This window comes from Oryx dammah, unplaced genomic scaffold, assembly GCF_014754425.2.
Source record: "Oryx dammah isolate SB20612 unplaced genomic scaffold, SCBI_Odam_1.1 HiC_scaffold_16, whole genome shotgun sequence".
NCBI lineage: Eukaryota > Metazoa > Chordata > Mammalia > Artiodactyla > Bovidae > Oryx > Oryx dammah.
Window position 1 is genome coordinate 39,894,208 of NW_024070200.1, and position 17,904 is coordinate 39,912,111.

Here is a 17,904-nt window from a genome sequence, read left to right on the forward strand (position 1 = left end):
CTTCCCTGGTCTGGCTCTGAAGCAGAGTACAATCCAATGTAAAGTCAGTCAAGTCTCAATTAAAATGCCTCAGAAATTGATTCATTTCATATGACTTTTAGGAAAAAATTATATTAAAACTTTTTCTCATTTTTAATATTTCATGCAAAAAATACATGACATCACATTCTGCTGAAAGGCTTAGAGGCAAAAAGCAAAATTTCTAGCACCTACCAGCTCTCATCTTTAGCTATTTCTTCCTCCTTTCCTCCACATTTCTAATGACAGGTGTACAATGATTTGCATTCAGTCACTGTTTCAGTTCACTGTCATGTGAGTTCATACTCTGTGCCAGACTGGGCTCCATGCCCTGAAATAGACAGAACCACCTTTTGGGGCAACATATGCTTAATACCAGACAGGCTGCTGGTTGCTATGAGAAAAACCAGTCCGGGAAAAGGGCCTCGGATCAGTGTGAGCAGCGGGTGGGTTGTGGCAGAGGATGGTGGGGCAGGGTCTCTCCAGAGGTAACACCTGTGGGAAAGGATTCAAGGCAAGGGAGCAGCCAGTGCCATAGCCCCAGGGTCGGGAAGAGAGGCCATGCCAGTGGTTTTAGGAGGAAGTACAGAGGGAGACGGAGGAGGATGGATGGAACATGGAAGCCTCAGGGCCCATGTCCATTTGCAGGCACCTGGAATCTTCCAGGGTGTCATGGAACAACAGTGCAGCTTTCAGCTGCAAGTGGCATGTAATCTAAGATGACGCTTCGGTTCATTTTTGGGAAGGGACAGTAGCGGGGAATCCTTTCAGAGGTCAGTTATTGGCAGATTAGAGAGGACAGTGGGCTGGCTAAAGAAGTATGGGAGACAGGGTGTGAAGAATGGCACCCCACTACAGTACTCTTGCCTGGAAAATCCCATGGATGGAGGAGCCTGACAGGCTGCAGTCCATGGGGTTGCTAAGAGTCGGACACGACTGAGAGTCTTCACTTTCACTGATTGGAGAAGGAAACGTAACCCACTCCAGTGTTCTTACCTGGAGACTCCCAGGGATGGGGGAGCCTGGTGGGCTGCCATCTATGGGGTCGCACAGAGTTGGACACAACAGAAGCGACTCAGCAGCAGCAGCAGGATGTAAAGAGTCTGGATGGAGATGTATTTTTTAACAGGATTTCCTAGTACATTTTAAATGGACTAGACTGAATGAAATAAATGAGGTATGAATACTTATGAGGCTTGAGAAAGAACACATCTTCATTTTATGATTTATGGAAAACTGAGAGAGAAGCAATTCATGAACTAGTGGGGGCAACAGGAACCAGAGACCTCTAGTCCATGGGACCTGGGCTATTTGGTCTCATCCAGTCTGAATCCCACTTCGTGTAGAGACCCAGACACAAAGGCTGGTCTTTGAAAGAGGACCCTAAAATTCAGTTTTATTTGCATATGCTAGAACATCACCACCTGTGCTGCCTCTCATATTCAGGGAGCTCTAGGCCAGGCACCCCTAACTTAATAGACCTTTTCCCCTCACAAGGAGCCGCTCAGGATGATTCCACCTAAGTCATAAAGAGTCTTATCTTTCAGTAGGATAAAATACCTGTGAACACCGTGACATGAATTTTCAGATACTTATATGTAGGGAAAGGTCCCTGCAGATCCACCTCTATCAGGAGAGACCCTGCCTCTGATGCTACTGGAAGGTCCCTAGTCTGGGCAATACGTAGAAAAGGTCCTTGACACAGGCTTCCTGGATTTCTGTAGAAGACGCAGAGAATAAGAATGGAATGGAAAAGTGGACTGTAAAGGCACACTTGGTGGGAGACAGATCTTGCACTATCAGCACTAAGATGATTAGTGGGGCAGGCCTTCAGTTCAGTTCAGTTCAGTTGCTCAGTCGTGTCCGACTCTTCGCGACCCCATGAATCGCAGCACGCCAGGCCTCCCTGTCCATCACCAACTCCTGGAGTTCACTCAGATTCACGTCCATCAAGTCAGTGATGCCATCCAGCCATCTCATCCTCGGTCGTCCCCTTCTCCTCCTGCCCCCAATCCCTCCCAGCATCAGAGTCTTTTCCAATGAGTCAACTCTTTGCATGAGGTGGCCAAAGTACTGGAGTTTCAGCTTCAGCATCATTCCTTCCAAAGAAATCCCAGGGCTGATCTCCTTCAGAGTGGACTGGTTGGATCTCCTTGCAGTCCAAGGGACTCTCAAGAGTCTTCTCCAACACCACAGTTCAAAAGCATCAATTCTTCGGTGCTCAGCCTTCTTCACAGTCCAACTCTCACATCCGTACATGACGACAGGAAAAACCATAGCCTTGACTAGACGGACCTTAGTTGGCAAAGTAATGTCTCTGCTTTTGAATATGCTACCTAGGTTGGTCATAACTTTTCTTCCAAGGAGTAAGCATCTTTTAATTTCATGGCTGCAGTCACCATCTGCAGTGATTTTGGAGCCCCCCAAAATAAAGTCTGACACTGTTACCACTGTTTCCCCGTCTATTTCCCATGAAGTGATGACACCAGATGCCATATCTTCGTTTTCTAAATGTTGAGCTTTAAGCCAACTTTTTCACTCTCCACTTTCACTTTCATCAAGAGGCTTTTTAGTTCCTCTTCACTTTCTGCCATAAGGGTGGTGTCATCTGCATATCTGAGGTTATTGATATTTCTCCCGGCAATCTGGATTCCAGCTTGTGCTTCTTCCAGTCCAGTGTTTCTCATGATGTACTCTGCATATAAGTTAAATAAGCAGGGTGACAATATATAGCCTTGATGTACTCCTTTTCCTATTTGGAACCAGTCTGTTGGTCCATGTCCAGTTCTAACTGTTGCTTCCTGACCTGCATACAGATTTCTCAAGAGGTAGGTTAGGTGGTCTGGAATTCCCATCTCTTTCAGAATTTCCCACAGTTTATTGTGATCCACATAGTCAAAGGCTTTGGCATAGTCAAGAAAGCAGAAATAGATGTTTTTCTGGAACTCTCTTGCTTTTTCCATGATCCAGCGAATGTTGGCAATTTGATCTCTGGTTCCTCTGCCTTTTCTAAAACCAGATTGAACATCAGGAAGTTCATGGTTCACGTATTGCTGAAGCCTGGCTTGGAGAATTTTGAGCATTACTTTACTAGCGTGTGAGATGGGTGCAATTGTGCGGTAGTTTGAGCATTCTTTGGCATTGCCTTTCTTTGGGATTGGAATGAAAACTGACCTTTTCCAGTCCTGTGGCCACTGCTGAGTTTTCCACATTTGCTGGCATATTGAGTGCAGCACTTTCACAGCATCATCTTTCAGGATTTGAAATAGCTCAACTGGAGTTCCATCACCTCCACTAGCTTTGTTCATAGTGATGCTTTCTAAGGCCCACTTGACTTCACATTCCAGGATGTCTGGCTCTAGATGAGTGATCACACCATCGTGATTATCTGGGTCATGAAGATCTTTTTTGTACAGTTCTTCTGTGTATTCTTGCCACCTCTTCTTAATATCTTCCACTTCTGTTAGGTCCATACAATTTCTGTCCTTTATCGAGCCCATCTTTGCATGAAATGTTCCCTTGGTATCTCTAATTTTCTTGACGAGATCCCTAGTCTTTCCCATTCTGTTTTCCTCTATTTCTTTGCACTGATCGCTGAAGAAGGCTTTTTATCTCTTCTTGCTATTCTCTGGAACTCTGCATTCAGATGCTTATATCTTTCCTTTTCTCCTTTGCTTTTTGCTTCTCTTCTTTTCACAGCTATTTGTAAGGCCTCCTCAGACAGCCATTTTGCTTTTTTGCATTTCTTTTTCATGGGGAGGGTCTTGATCCCTGTCTCCTGCAAAATGTCACGAACCTCATTCCATAGTTTATCAGGCACTCTATCTATCAGATCTAGGCCCTTAAATCTATTTCTCACTTCCACTGTATAATCATAAGGGATTTGATTTAGGTCATACCTGAATGGTCTAATACTTTTCCCTACTTTCTTCAATTTAAGTCTGAATTTGGTAATAAAGAGTTCATGATCTGAGCCACAGTCAGCTCCTGGTCTTGTTTTTGTTGACTGTATAGAGCTTCTCCATCTTTGGCTGCAAATAATATAATCAATCTGATTTTGGTGTTGACCATTTGGTGATGTCCATGTGTACAGTCTTCTCTTGTGTTGTTGGAAGAGGATGTTTGCTATGACCAGTGCATTTTCTTGGCAAAACTCTATTAGTCTTCACCCTGCTTCATTCTGCATTCCAAGGCCAAATTTGCCTGTTATTCCAGGTGTTTCTTGACTTCCTACTTTTGCATTCTAGTTCCCTATAATGAAAGGACATCTTTTGTGGGTGTTAGTTCTAAAAGGTCTTGTAGGTCTTCATAGAACCATTCAACTTCAGCTTCTTCAGTGTTACTGGTTAGGGCATAGACTTGGATAACTGTGATATTGAATGGTTTGCCTTGGAAACAAAGAGAGATCATTCTGTCGTTTTTGAGATTGCATCCAAGTACTGCATTTCAGACTCTTTTGTTGACCATGATGGCTACTCCATTTCTTCTGAGGGATTCCTGCCCGCAGTAGTAGATATAATGGTCATCTGCATTAAATTCACCCATTCCAGTTCATTTTAGTTCGCTGATTCCTAGAATGTCAACGTTCACTCCTGGTATCTCCTGTTTGACCACTTCCAATTTGCCTTGATTCACTGACCTGACATTCCAGGTTCCTATGCAATATTGCTCTTTACAGCATTAGACCTTGCTTCTATCACCAGTCACATCTACAACTGGGCAATGTTTTTGCTTTGGCTCCATCCCTTCATTCTTTCTGGAGTTATTTCTCCACTGATCTCCAGTAGCATACTGGGCACCTACTGACCTGGGGAGTTCCTCTTTCAGTATCCTATCATTTGCCTTTTCATACTGTTCATGGGGTTCTCAAGGCAAGAATACTGAAGTGGTTTGCCATTCCCTTCTCCAGTGGAAAACATTCTGTCAGGCCTCTCCACCATGACCCGCCCGTCTTGGGTTGCCCCGCGGGCATGACTTAGTTTCATTGAGTTAGACAAGGCTGTGGCTGTGGTCCTAGTGTGATTAGATTGACTAGTTTTCTGTGAGTATGGTTTCAGTGTGTCTGCTCTCTGATGCCCTCTTGCAACACCTACCATCTTACTTGGGTTTCTCTTACCTTGGGCGTGGGGTTATCTCTTCATGGCTGCTCCAGCAAAGCGCAGCTGCTGCTCCTTACCTTGGACGAGGGGTATCTCCTCACCACCGCCCTTCCTGACCTTCAACGTGGGATAGCTCCTCTAGGCCCTCCTGCACCCACGCAGCCACCGCTCCTTGGATGTCTGGGGCAGGCCTTAGCAGTTACCTGACCAAAAGCTTCCTCTTTCAGCAGAACCAAAGCCCAAAATCCACCCATGTGCCTCCTGCTCCCTGGCCTTCTCCAGTCAGAAATTCCTCAGCCAACATGTCAAATGCAATCACCCCTCTCAGATCCTCCTGAGAACATCTGCAAGAGACCGCCTCCAAACAAAGGATTTCTGACCAGGCAATCAAAATCATCAGCAGCAATATTCTGATCCACACAGCTGGAGTGACAAACCTGAGGATGGAGAGGTCAAGGAAAGGCCCCAACCTTTGCTGAAAAGCATAAGGCTGAGGAGGGTTTCAAGGGCCTCTTCCTACTCACCCAAAGGACAAATGGGGGATTCCTGGGTAAGCAAGAGAATGATGGAAGACCCTAGCACAGGCCAGAAAGTGAATACAGAGGACACAGGCAAATTACGTATGGGGGCAGGAGTCTTAAGAATTATAAGAGTTAAGCATGGAGAGTGTGGGCAAGCTCCAAGGATAGGTAAAGTCTCATCACACACCAGAGGATACACACTGGGGAAAAGCCCTATGTTTGCAGAGAGTGTGGGCGAAGCTTCAGTGAGAAGTCAACTCTCGTCAGACACCAGAGGACACGCACAGGGGAGAAGCCCTTTGTTTGCAGGGAGTGTGAGCGAGGCTTCAGTCACATCAAGCACCAGAGGACACACACAGGGGAGAAGCCCTTTGTTTGCAGGGAGTGTGAGCAAGGCTTCAGTCAGAAGTCATATCTCATCAGACACCAGAAGACACACACAGGGGAGAAGTCCTATGTTTGCCAGTTGAGTAAGTCATTACCAATAAACCACATCTTAGCTGCAGGACGATTACTGTAGCCATCACATACTTCAACTCTGAGGGCGCCTCAGAGGAGGTCTATGACCCGTTACATTCCCCAAGACTGTGATGAGAGACTTCCCTGGTGGTCCAGTGGCTAAGACATCATGCTGCCAATGCAAACACCCATGTTCAATACCTGACTGGGGAACTAGATCCCACATGCTGCAATTAAGACCCAGTGCAGCCAAATAAATAAATACATTTTTTTAAAGAGTGTGATGAGCTCAGAATTAATTGATTAAATAGACCTTCCACTTTCATGACAGGAGAGGAGGTAAACAGCAGATGATTTCTTAAGTGTTCTGGAGATGTTCATGCCAGTTCCCTTCATGGGTTTTTTGTACTCCTGTTTTAATAAATTTTGTCTCCAAACAAATCTGAAGCCCAGACTATGTACCTCATTCCCCTCTTATTACTGAGAGCAGTGGGGTCCAATGGGAGCTGAACCTCTGGGAAGGCATAAGTCTGGAGTCAACTCAGTTAGGTCACTGCACAGTCAGCTCCTGGGTCCAGGGAGAGGATCTAGGGTTTCAGACAGACTCACCAGGGAAGGGACTTCCCTCGTCTCCTGGGAAGTATGGTCTTTCCTCCTAATAGACCTCCACCCTCCTTTGGCCTCTCCTGGTTGCCCTCTGAGGTGAAGGTCATGTGCACATGTGTGTATATGTGTGCATGCATGTGTGCCTGGCTAAGTCTGGGTCATCTGTTTCTCCCTCACTCTGTCTTTGCTGCTCCCTCAGGTCATAACAGCATCTAGACTCCAGATTCAACCACAGTGGGCCAGTTCTCAGCTCTGCTATCACCAGCTGTGTGACCTGGGGCAAGGTGCTCAGCCTCTCTGTGCCTCTACTCTCATGTGTGCTATAGGATGGTAGCACCAGCATCTTCAGTTCAGTTGCTCAGTCATGTCCGACTCTTTGTGACACCATGGACTGCAGCACACCAGACTTCCCTGTACATCACCAACTCCCAGAGCTTGCTCAAACTCATATACATTGAGTCAGTAATGCTATCCAATCATCTCACCCTCTGTTGTCCCCTTCTCCTCCTGCCTCAGTCTTTCCCCGCATCAGGGTCTTTTCCAATGAGTCAGTTCTTCGTATCAGGTGGCCAAAGTACTGGAGCCTCCAGCTTCAGCATCTGTCCTTCCAATGAATATTCAGGACTGGTTTCCTTTAGGATGGACTGGTTTGATCTCCCTGCAGTCCAAGGGACTCTCAAGAGTTCTCTCCAACACCACAGTTCAAAAGCATCAATTCTTCAGCACTCAGCCTTCTTTCCAGTCCCAACTCTCACATCCATACCTGACTACTGGAAAAACCATAGCTTTGACTAGATGGACCTTTGTCGGCAATGTCTCTGCTTTTTAATATGTTGTCTGGGTTGGTCATAGCTTTTCTTCCAAGAAGCAAGTATCTTTTAACTTCATGGCTGCAGTCACCATCTGCAGTGATTTTGGAACCCAAGAAAATAAAGTCACTGTTTCCATTATTTCCCCATCTATTTGCCATGAAGTGATGTGACCAGATGCCATGACCTTAGTTTTCTGAAAGCTGAGTTTCAAGCCAGCTTTTTCACTCTCTTCTTTCACTTTCATGAAGAGGCTTTCATCCTCTTCACTTTCTGCCATAACGGCAGTGTCATCTGCATATCTGAGATTATTGATATTTCTCCTGGCAATCTTGATTCCAGCTTGTGCTTCTTCCAGCCCAGCATTTCACATGATGTATTCTGCATATATAGGGCTTCCCTAGTGGCTCAGCTGGTAAAGACTCTGCATGCAATGCAGGAGACCTAGGTTCAATCCCTGGGTTGGAACGATTCCCTGGAGAAGGGGACAGCTACCCACTCCAGTATTCTAGTCTGGAGAATTCCATGGACTGTATAGTCCATATACAGTCCATGGGGTTGCAAATAGTTGGACACAACTGAGTGACTTTCACTTTCACTCTGCATATAAGTTAAATAGGCAGGGTCACAATATACAGCCTTGAGGTACTAGTTTCTCAATTTTGAACCAGTCCATTGTTCCATGTCCAGGTCTAACTGTTGCTTCTTGATTTACATACAGATTTCTCAGAAGGCAGGTATTTTCTGGTATTCCCATCTCTAAGTACTTTCCACAGTTTGTTGTGGTCCTCATAGTCAATAAAGCAGAAGTAGATGTTTTTCTGGAATTCTCTTGCTTTTTCAATGATCCAACAGATGTTGGCAATTTGATCTCTGCTTCCTCTGCTTTTTCTAAAACCAGCTTGAACATCTGGAAGTTCTTAGCTCATGTACTGTTGGAAGCCTCTCTTGGAAAATTTTGAGCATTACTTTGCTAGCGTGTGAGATGAGTGCAACTGTGCGGTAGTTTGAGCATTCTTTGGCATTGCCCTTCTTTGGAATTGGAATGAAAACTGACCTCTTCCAGTCCTGTGGCCACTGCTGAGTTTTCCAAATTTGCTGGCATATTGACTGCAGCACTTTCACAGCATCATCTTTTAGAACTTGAAATAGCTCAGCTGGAATTCCATCACCTCTACTAGCTTTGTTCTTAGTGATGCTTCCTAAGGCCCACTTCACTTCATATTCCAGGAAGTCTGGCTCTAGATGAGTGATCACACCATCGTGATTATCTGGGTCGTGAAGATCTTTTTTGTATAGTCCTTCTGTTTATTCTTGCCACATCTTCTTAATATCTTCTGCTTCTATTAGGCCCATACCATTTCTGTGCTTTGTTGTGCCCATCTTTGCATGAAATGTTCCCTTGGTATCTCTAATTTTCTTGAAGAGATCTCTAGTCTTTCCCATTCTGTTGTTTTCCTCTATTTCTTTGCACTGATCACTTAGGAAGGCTTTCTTATCTCTCCTTGCTATTCTTTGGAACTCTTCATTTAGATGGGTATATCTTTCCTTCTCTCCTTTGACTTTAGCTTCTCTTCTCTTCTCAGCTATTTGTAAGGCCTCCTCAGACGACCATTTTGCCTTTTTGCATTTCTTTTTCTTGGGGATGGTCTTGATCACTGCCTGCTATACAATGTCATGAACCTCCATCTAACAGTTCTTCAGACATTCTATCAGATATAATCCCTTGAATCTATTTGTCACTTCCACTGTATAATCATAAGGGATTAGGTCATACTTGAATGGTCTAGTGGTTTTCCCTATTTTCTTCAATTTAAGTCTGAATTTGGCAATACGGAGTTCATGATCTGAGCCACAGCCAGCATCCTGGGCTGATGCATAAGCACAGGCAGAATCTGCAGAGGCTGGTGAGAACGCAAGCCTCGCCTTCGGTTGTCCTCGGTTACATCCTGTATGTCCTTCAGTGCCCACTTCTTCCGTATCTTCAGAGCTGGACACAGGAGGGGCCGTTCAGGCACTCAGCTGCCCTAACAAGGAGGGGTGAAGTCAGGAATGCTAAGAGAGGGTGCCCTTCCTTCCCCCCACTGCCATTCCTGCTGAGCTGGGCAGCCTCTGAGCCCCTCCACACAGGCAGGCAGTGCTGTCACCCACCCTGCCAAGAACGGAGCCTGGAGTTGCCTGTGTAGGAACTGGGCGAGCTGAGTGTCTCAGAACCTCCCTGACCACCCCCACCCCACCTTCTACACAGACTGTCTTGAAGCCCACACAGCGGCTTCTCTAACACATGAGCCTTGCACCTGAGCTCTCGTGATTCAGTCAACTCTGTTGCCACCTTGAAATTCTTAACTATGGAGTATTTTACCCTTACACTTAGCTTTTAAGCGTGAAATCTTATGGCCCATGGGGTGCACTATGAGCAGAGCAGATGCACAGAGTACAGGCCCCGGGGCCCCAGCAGTGGAAGTGAGCAGGATGCACGTGGAGAAGAAGTGGACACAAAGCCTCTCGCCTGGGTAAGTGAGGGTGCTGACCCAGACAGGAAGCCGTGCTTGCTTAGACCCAGAACTGAGTTCCAATACAGAGAGGAGGCAAAGGTGTTTGTAAAAAGTGGACCAGACCCTCCCATCTGTGAAACGAGCTCTGCCCTGTCCTGATCCTTTCATGATGCGTTCAGGAGGTTTAAGTCCACCTAGTCGCCAGAAGACACCAAGGGGAGCATAGGCTAGGGTGGGAAGGGGCAAACCCCAGGACCAGGGGCAACAGCTCTCAGTCCCTTCCTTGTGCCAGGCTTGTGAAGCATCTCTACATGAACCTGTCAATAATAACCTCCCGCTATTATTTTCTCGTTTCTTTCATGCTTTCTTAAAGGAACATGTTTGTCTGTGGCTTCGTTTCCCTACGGGAAGGCAAGCAGCATAAACTCTCCATCTCCTGCAGCTTTCAGCAGGAGCCACAGGAGGGAGAGTTAGGGGTGGAGCAGGCAGAGGGGCTTCAAGTGAAATATGGTGGGAAGGGGGACCCAGAAATTTGCAATGGCTTCTCACCTGCACCTCTCACCAGAGCTGGGCCTGGAATTTCCTGGAAGGCTGAGCAGTTTAAGGGTTCTCTCTCTCCTCCTTTCCTCTCCCCAGTCCTGGGCCAGTCCACAACATCCCCAAATCCCTCATCACCCACAGCCCCGCACGGGCCCTCCCTCACAGAAGTGAGATGACCTGCATGGTGGCAGCAATGGTGTGTGACCCCAGAGCGTGGGGTCTCAGTTCACTTTGAGCAAGGGGGCTTGGTGGTTTACCCACCCTCCCAGCCCCAGGGAGCAGCTAGCAGCCACGAACCATGATCTGAAGAGGAGCCGGGGGGGTGGGGGGGGGGGGGGGGGGGGGGAGGGAGAGAATGGGGATGTGAGCTGTCTAAGGCCCTGTCCTGTCCCCACAACACTAGCCCAGACTCCACCTGACACCGTGACAGCCCTGTATGGGCACACAGAACACCAGCAGTCATGGGACAGGATGGCCAGCTGCCTCCACTGCACACTCCACTCTTGACTGCAGCAGTCCTGCCTCCACCGCATGATCCATTCTGACCACAGCGGTCCCGCAGCTGTACCAGCCCCACCTGCTTGCTGCTCTGCTTTACTGCCATGGCTCAGAAACCCTGGCTGAGCAGGTGAGGGCGAAGCACCAGAGAGTAAGCCTGTCTTCAGACACCAGATCCGTCCTGATCGCCAGGCCCATGAGCCCAGCCGATATCTGAAGCCGAGCTGCCTTTGGGAGAATGACACCACAGATGCTCACCTCAAAGCTGACTCCTGAAAACTTACTCAATAGACTGTTTTTAGTCCTTTTTTAAAGTAGGAGGTTGGCGGGTGGGGTAGGCAATTTCCTTGGTGGTGCAGTGGTTAAGAATCCACCTGCCAATGCAGGAGACACAGGTTCAACCCCTAATCTGGGAAGATCCCACGTGCCATGGAGCAACTAAGCCTATGCACAACTACTGAAGCCCATGTGCCCTAGAGCCCATGCTCTGCAACAAGAAGCCACCACAATGAGAAGTTCGAGCACACATAAACTAGAGGGTAGCCCCCATTCGCCACAACTAGAGAAAAGCCCACACAGCAACAAAGACCCAGCATAGCCAAAAATAAACAAATAAAATTTAGGAGGTTGCAGCATTCCCTGGTGGTCCAGTGGCTAAGACTCTGATCTCCCAGTGCCAGGGAACCCAGGTTCAACCCCTGGTCAGAGAACTAGATCCTCTATGTTGCAAATGAAGATTCTGCGTGCCAGAACTAAGACCTGCTGCTGCTAAGTCGCTTCAGTCATGTCTGACTCCGTGTGACCCCACAGACAGCAGCCCACCAGGCTCCCCCATCCCTGGGATTCTCTAGGCAAGAATACTGGAGTGGGCTGCCATTTTCTTCTCCAGAACTAAGACCTAGCGCAGTTGAGTAAATAAATACTTAAAAATAAATAAATACTTAACTAAGACCTAGTGCAGTTGAATAAATAAATACTTAAAAAGTAGGAGGCTGTTCTTCTGTCACCAAAAGAAAACTCCTATAACATTTCAATAAACTTAAAGATCTTATTTTGCAATTTCTCAGTTGATAGCAAAAATTTTCTCATAATATGCAGTTGGTCATAAAAAAAGAAACTTAGAAAATACAGAAACCAAAAGCCACCCACAAATGTGTAGGCAATACCAATTACTACAGCATACGGCCACCATACACACATACATGTTTTTCTTCCACAAGAGCTTTGAGCCTCCACCCACCTTCCCACCAGCCTCTGTTCTGCTCACCAAGAAGACTGCACTTTGGCGTCATGAATGAGAAGTTTCCACTCAACTCGGAGGTGGAGGAGCGGAGGCTGTGAGGTTGGGGGGTTGCTGTCCAGCCTGTAGTGAGCAGAGAAGTGCCGAGTGCCCCACTCCAGGTCCAGTAACTTCAGGGGATCTCAGGGAAGATGCCTAAGAGAAAGCCTCTCAAACACTTCCCCTGCAGTTTCTGTGGTTACAACCTGTCTCATGTCTTGGGGTTGGGCTATAGGTTAACAAGCCTTCTCTTGTTGGACGTGAACAGCGTTTCCACAGAGAACCTGTCACATTCTTGGCCTAGGTTTGTTCTCTTGTTGGACATGAAAAGTGTTTCCACAGAGAATCTGTTGGAATCTTGGCCTAGGTTGTTGCAGATTTAACTCGCAGTATATTCAGGGCTCAGGGCAGTTACTTCTCAAGCTTCCTGTGTTCAGGACTACAGCACCTCCTCATGGTCACAGAGCCTTCTCTTCCAGAGGAAGGTATTTGGCAACATTAACCACAAAGAGACACATACTAAAGACGAGAAAGGCCATGGCAGGCAGGGCTGGGTATTCTCAGGGGACCAAAGAGACCTTGGACACTCCAAGCTGGAACCCTGCCCCGCCTGCTTCTCCTTCTTGCTGGGTGTGCAGTTTTCTGCTTCTGGTTGCCTGCCAGTGAGGGGCTCTCAAGACGCCTCAAGCTGGGGTGGACAATGGGCATGCTGGATGCCAGGGAACCCAAGATCCTGCAGCAGATCAGTGCACTGTGAACAAGGGCTGGCCTCACTGAACAGTTAGGCCCTGTCTGTTCAGGACACCCTCTCCAGACCTCAGGTGGAGGTGCTGCTGTTCCCAGTGCTCCCCTGGGTTTCAGGAGGTAGACCTCCTGCCCAGAGAATGACAAAAGGCCAATTCCGCAAAGCTGGTGCAAGGTGAGCAGAGCAAGTGCTTGGGTCTCACAGAGTCCCTGTGAAGAGGAGTTTACTCCTGACCAGATCTTCCTTCTTGGCTGGTTCTCTTTCTGTGTTATCTTCACATCAAATCTCACAAGGACAAGGCAATCCAGGTGTTCACAGCATTACTGGCCCAGGTGCCAATGACCCTCGTTACGGTGTGTTTATCATGAACAGGGAGAAATGGTGGCTGGTATGACACTCCCCTGGACGAGAGAAGAGACCTCCCCTAGGCTGTGTCCTCTGTGTGACTTCAGGGGGTACTGGCATGAGGGGCACCATTTCCTTTTCTAAATATTTCAGACAACCGCCAAGTTCTTTTCAGTTTTTGGTTTCAGATCTTTTTGATATGATCCATTTTCAAAGTCTTTATTGAATTTGTTACAATATTGCTTCTGTTTATGTTTTGTTTTTTTGACTGCGAGGCATGTGGGATTGTCATGGAGTCCAAGCTCACTCTGCTTGCCGCACAACAGGCCAATAAATCAAAGGCAAGGTGTTGAGGCAAAGAATATGACTTTACTTGGAGAGCTGGCAGACCAAGAAGTGTTAATTTCTTCCTTCCTGTAGCCATCCACAGGTCCTGAACAAAAGCAAAAGAGCAGGGTTACCTGAGGCAGGCCATTATGTATGGACAGTATCCTTTTAGTAAACAAATCAACAGGAATCAAAAGTTAAAGTAAAAGATCCAACATGGAGTCAGGTTTATTCTTCCCTACAATAATTCCCCACTTTCAGGGTCCATTCCACAATCTTATGGAAAAGGGGGTGATGAGCATTCTAACTGCTCCATCAGTTGCATCTTTTGGGGAATGTCCATCATCAGTGCCAGTGTTTCGAATGTTGAGATTTGTCTTTTGTTGTTCTTTGGAAAGTATCTACATGTGTAGACATAAAAATATTTACAATCTAAGTGTTCAGAGTTATGTTTTATTCAGAGAGACTCTTTTAGGACTTCAGACCCAGCAAGCAGCATCTACAGTTAACGAATTAAGCACTTTTGTATTTACAGAAAGATGCAAGAATCATCTAATTGAAATCATTCCCTGTGATACACACCTCTCCATCTGGGACCAGCATCCTGCCTTCTCCTTCCTGAGTTTCCTCAGGGTTCACCATGGGGAGTGACTGCAGTCTAGTGGCTGGTAGAGAACAAGTATTCTCCTCCTTCCTGAGTTTCCTCAGAGCTCACCACGGGGAGTGGCTACAGTATTATAGCTACTAGAGGGCAGCTATTCTCCTTCCCAAGCTTCCTCAGGGCTCACCATGGGATGTGGCTGCAGTCTGATAGCTGCTTGAGAGCAGGAAGGGGAACCTGAGTCTTGAGGGGGACTGTCTCAGCTGAGGGAACAAGATGTCCTATGGTTCCCGACAATCTTCCAATGTTCAGGATTTGGCACTCAGCCTGTAGGATCCAGAGTCGCCAGCTCAGTCAGGTCCATGCTCTGCACTTAATTGCTATGTAGGCCTGACACCTACACTGCAGGAAGCCCTTTAAATGTGCGTCCTGTCCAGCAGGCTCTCAGCCACATCCTCCAAGCCTGAACAAGGCCCAGCTTTGTTAAAGACTTGCTTTGCTGAGAGAGCTCACTGTGAAAAAGGTCCCTCTCCTGTTCTCCCACATCCCACACCTGAGTGGGGAGAAGGCAGAGGCTGGAAGCACAGTGCCTCCAAGCAAGGAGGGCAAAAGTTCACCCATTGGCCCTTGTGTCCATCCTTGGGAGCATGGTATCATGTCACTTCCAGTGGCAGGGGACCAGTGTCCCCAACTCAAATACTCTCTCGAGGATGTGAGCCACGAGCACTAGCACAGGAAACACTGAGTGACCTGCCTAGGCTGGAAGACTAGTTCCTGGGATGTGAGACAAAGTTGGAAAATAGCTTCTCACTGGGTTGGCCTTCTCTAGACCTAGCTTGGGGACAGCAAGAGTAGGACAAGGGGGCCCCCAGCTGGGGCAGCCACACAGCGCCGCTCGACAGTCTATGGAGACTGTGTAGCCAGAGTGACCACAAGCCCGCATTCACCCAGCGGATGGCGTCTGACAGATCTGTGACAGAGGAAGCCCATCATTGGATAATGGAGGGTTTTAATGACACATGGCCACAAAACCAGGAAAAATATGAAGAGTCTGAGAAACTAAGGTATGGATGTCAAAGAAAATCTTACTCCACTGAAGGTTCTCCATGAGATGAGCAGGGGCACCTCCAGGACTGCAAAGGCTTTTGTGGTTTCAAGCAGTAGAGACGCTGGTCCAGAGCCAGGCAGAGGCAGGGCTGGGAGTGGGGAAGGCAGCTTCTCATAGCAAGGGGGCCAGCCCTTCTGTGATTGTGGGGCTACCACCATCTGCTATCCAGGGTCACCCCCTGACCGGGGTCACTCACTGGTGGCCCCGCCCCATGCATCCCTCCTCCCCACAGCTGTTCCCACTCCATCCCTGCTCAGCTGCCAGCTGCCCTTTCATGCTCCCAATTCCTGCCCCTGAAAACAGGAATCAGACTGGCCACTCCGATTCCATGGCCAAACTCTCCCTCCCAGGGCACCATCCTGTTCACAGACTCAGGCCCCTGAGACACAGCTTCTCAGGAAACTTCTGTTGGTGCCGTGTCCATATACCCAGAGTCTCTGACTGACACCTGGGACTGAAAAGTACCAGGTGTTTCATAGGAAAGGAAGCTGGGAGAGGGTGTTCTCCTTCCCCTCCAGGCCTGCGACCAGCAGCCACTAATACTGCCTACTCTGCCCCTACACTGCTCAGCGGGCAGATGAGCTATCTGATCACCTACGTGAGGCCAAGGCCATCTCAGGCCCTGTCAGTGGACCAAACACGAGAGGCTTGGTTCTAACAACCAGGATACATGCCCCCAACCCCTCCACCCAGCCCTCACCAGCCACTTCTCTCCTGGTTCGTGTGCTCAGCCTAGCTCCTGCTCTGTGACCACTGTTCAGGCAGGACTCCCCTGACAAAGGCAGGAGAGAAGGGAGGACAGGAGGGGCCTGGGAGCAGCACATGATGGGAAGGTGGGAGTGTGGAACATCGCCCTCCCCTTCGGCACTTAACAGTTTCCTAGTCCCTGAAGTTAATCACATCAAAGGGAAACCTGTTCCCCTATAGTGACAGTCACATAGAAGGATGCCCTAAAGATTTCTGGAAGAGTAAACAAACCATGTGGAAACTATGCTAATACTGTGGTGAAGTATTTGAACTGGAACTTCCATCACTTTATGTTGTTTTATCATCTTCATCATGAGTAGACTAAAAGGGGATACATTTAATCTTAGATTTTATGTTAGTTTGCTTTGTCACACTGGCTGAGACTATCAACTCCCCTCCCCTTTGCCCACACAGGAACCTCTGTGAAGCGAGTCTCAGCAGTGGAAGCAAATGATAGTAATGAAGATGACAACACAGACAACTCAGCCGTTGCCGACACCCTCAGCCAAGACCCCTCTGTGCCATGTCACATCAGTTAGCACATGGATACCACCAGCATGCCACTGCAGACTGGACCCACAGCTCAGGGGTTAGCTGGGGGCCACCCAGTGCTGCAACCAAATCTACATTTGTCCCCGCCGGCGAGGCACAGGACACACCAGCCAATCAGAACAGGCACCAGCGATAAAGATGTAAACATAAGATGTGACACCGTAAAACCCCTAGAAGAGGACACAGGCAAAACATCCTGTGACGTAAATCATTCCACTGTTTTCTCAGGTCAGTCTCCCAAGGCAATAGACATAAACACAAAAATAAACATAGGGGACCTAATCAAACTTACAAGCATAGCAGAGGAAGTCACAAACAAGATGAAAAAGACAACCTACAGAATGGGAGAAAATATTTCCAAATGATGTGACCAACAAGGACTTAATTTCCAAAACATACAAACTGACCAAACAGCTCATACAACACAAAAACAACTCAATCAGAAAAAGGGGAGAAGAACTAAGCACACATGTCTCCAAACAAGAAATACAGATGGCAAACAGACACATGAAGATGTTCAACATCACTAATTATTAGAGCAATGCACATCAAAACTACAATGAGCTATCACCTCATACCCATCAGAATGGACATCATTAAAAAGTCTAAAAATAATAAATGCTGGAGACGATGTGGAGATAAGTGGATTCCCACTGTTGGGGGGAATGTTGTTGGTGCAGCCACTGTGGAGAACAGTATTGAAATTCCTCAGAAAACTAAAAACAGAATTGCCACATGATCCAGCAATCCCACTCCTGGGCATATACTTGGAGAAAACTGTAATTTGAAAAGATACACATACCCCAGTGTTCACTGCAGAACTATTTATAATAGCCAACACACGGAAACAATCTAAATGTCCATCAAGAGATGAATGAATAAAGATGGAGTACAGATACAATGCAATCAGTTCAGTTCAGCCGCTCAGTTGTGTCTGACTCTTTGCGACCCCTACTCATCAATAAAAAAGCAAACTGCAGTAAAATGGATATAACCAGATATTATCATACTAAGTAAGTCAGAAAGACAAAGACAAATACCGTATGATATCAGTTATATATGGAATCTAAAATATGACACAAGCGAACCTATCTATGAAACAGAAACGGACTCACAGACACAGAGAATAGACTGGTGGTGGCTGAGGCAGAAGAG

At 47.3% G+C, this 17,904-nt stretch overlaps 1 pseudogene; it reads left to right on the forward strand.

The window, feature by feature from the left end:
* The window catches only part of LOC120875336, a 40,011-nt pseudogene extending 23,275 nt beyond the window's left edge, over positions 1-16,736 (forward strand).
* The last annotated feature ends 1,168 nt before the right edge of the window (positions 16,737-17,904 follow it).